This window comes from Lipotes vexillifer, unplaced genomic scaffold (genome assembly GCF_000442215.2).
Source record: "Lipotes vexillifer unplaced genomic scaffold, Lipotes_vexillifer_v1.1 scaffold484, whole genome shotgun sequence".
NCBI lineage: Eukaryota > Metazoa > Chordata > Mammalia > Artiodactyla > Lipotidae > Lipotes > Lipotes vexillifer.
In genome coordinates, this window is record NW_006786458.1 from 1,512,875 (window position 1) to 1,515,068 (window position 2,194).

Sequence of the window (2,194 nt, forward strand, 5' to 3'; positions counted from 1 at the left end):
AAAGAGATCAGAATGACACCATAGTATACACTGTAGAATGTCACCCTCATTTCACATTTATAATCATTTTCCATGTCTATAAAATGAAAAAAACACCTTTTCCAGGGGCTGATGCAGTACAGGTATAGCTCTGAGATACTGCAGGTTCAAGCAAATAACCCAAAAAAGCGAGTCACCTGAATTTTTTGGTTTCCCAATGCATATAAAAGTTATATTTACACTACAATGTAGTCAATTAAGTATGCTTTAGTATTATGTCTAAAATATATATACATAGCTTAATTTAAAAATACTTTATTGTTAAAAACTGCTAACCATTGTCTGAGCCTTCAGGTAGTTGCAATCTTTTTCAATAGCGACATCAAAGGTCACTGATCACATATCACCATAGCAAATATAATAATAAAGGAAAAGTTTGACATATTGAGAGAGTTACCAAAACACAAAACAGAGACATGAAATGAACAAATGTTGGAAAAATGACACTGGCAGACTTGCTCAATTCAAGGTTGCCACAAACCTTCAATTTGTGAAAAAATGCAGTACCTGTGAAACACAATAAAGCAAAGTCTAATCAAACAAGTTACGCCTGCACAGGAATGTTTTTCTCCTTTAAGGCAGAGAAGGAGGGTATGAGGCAGCAACCCCTACTTAGGTAGGAGGCAGTAATTATATAGATGGCCTTGTTACAAACTGCCTGAGTTCAGATCTCATTTTCATTACTAACAAGCTATATAATCTTGCAAAAACTGCTCTGGTTTCCTAATCTATCAAATGGAGATTCTGAGAGTACCTAACGCCAATGACTTTTGTGAGCATTAAATGAGTTACCTCCCCTAAAACACTCATCAAACAAGTGCTAAATAAATACTGAATTTGAATCCCTCTGAACACCCGATATTTCCCTGCAAAAACAGTTGCCCAAGAATCCAACCTAGAACCCTCCAAGCAAGAAAGATTGAGAACATGCCGTGGGGCCTGGTTCTGAGCAGTAGTTCTAATAAGAGCACAGGGTGCTAGAAACTCCCAGCTGCTACAGATCACTTGCTTCAGAACCAGAATTGATTCTGAGCAAGCCAAGTTTTATGGATCTAATTAGAAAGCGTGGCTTTATTGCCCCAAAGAGTGTGGAAGATTCATATGTGTGTGTGTCTGTTATGTTTTTACAGCAGACATAAAACTTAACTGAAAATCTTTCTTCAGCATCCAAAGTAGCTCTTTGCTCCTTATTTCACCTAAACATTTAGTCTACTTTTAAAGAACTAGATTCTAAACATTTTACTTTTTTTGTATTTTGAGCACTTCTAATTACGTGTCTCCATGTTCTGTCTTGGTTTGGTTTGTTTGTGTTTGTTTTTTGCTTTTTGTGTGTTTTTTTTTGCGGTACGTGGGCCTCCCACTGTTGTGGCCTTTCCCGTTGCGGAGCACAGGCCCCGGACGCGCAGGCTCAGCGGCCACGGCCCACCGGCCCAGCCGCTCCGCGGCATGTGGGATCCTCCCGGACCGGGGCACGAACCCACGTACCCTGTATCGGCAGGTGGACTCTCAACCATTGCGCCACCAGGGAAGCCCTGGATTGGTTTTTGTTTGTTGGTTTTTTGGATTATGAGCAAATGAAGTCCTTGACTTTCACAGATGCTCTCTAATGTGTTATGATTTCCACTAACTCTAGTAGCAATTGTGCGTGAAAATCTTTAAGGATTAAGTAACACAGTCAGACCACTGATACTTAGATTGAATAAAAGAAGGCTTTGATACATTGTGCATATTATAAACCCTAAACTAAATATCAAATGATTCGCAGAAGGGACGAGGAAAGAGGGCATGGGGTATAGACACAATGAGCATACTGCCTCAACTAAAAATGAAAGTAATATTTCTAATTTGTTAATTTATCAATAAAAGACTCATAACCACATTAATATGTAAATCAACCTTAGTAATGTGTTCAGCATATTACTCTGCATTGAAAAGGAAATAATTACCTTAAAAAATACATATTTTAAAGATACATATTAGTTCAGATAATCTTTGAAATCATGTGTGCTTGGATAAGACATGTAATTGTTACAGGAAAGGGGTTGCTGGTCTACGAAGTATAATGCCTATGATGACTGCTCTGTGCTAGGCTTTATACACATGATTTCAATTAATTGCCCCTATTTAGGAAGTAGATCATATTAGTTCCAGTTTT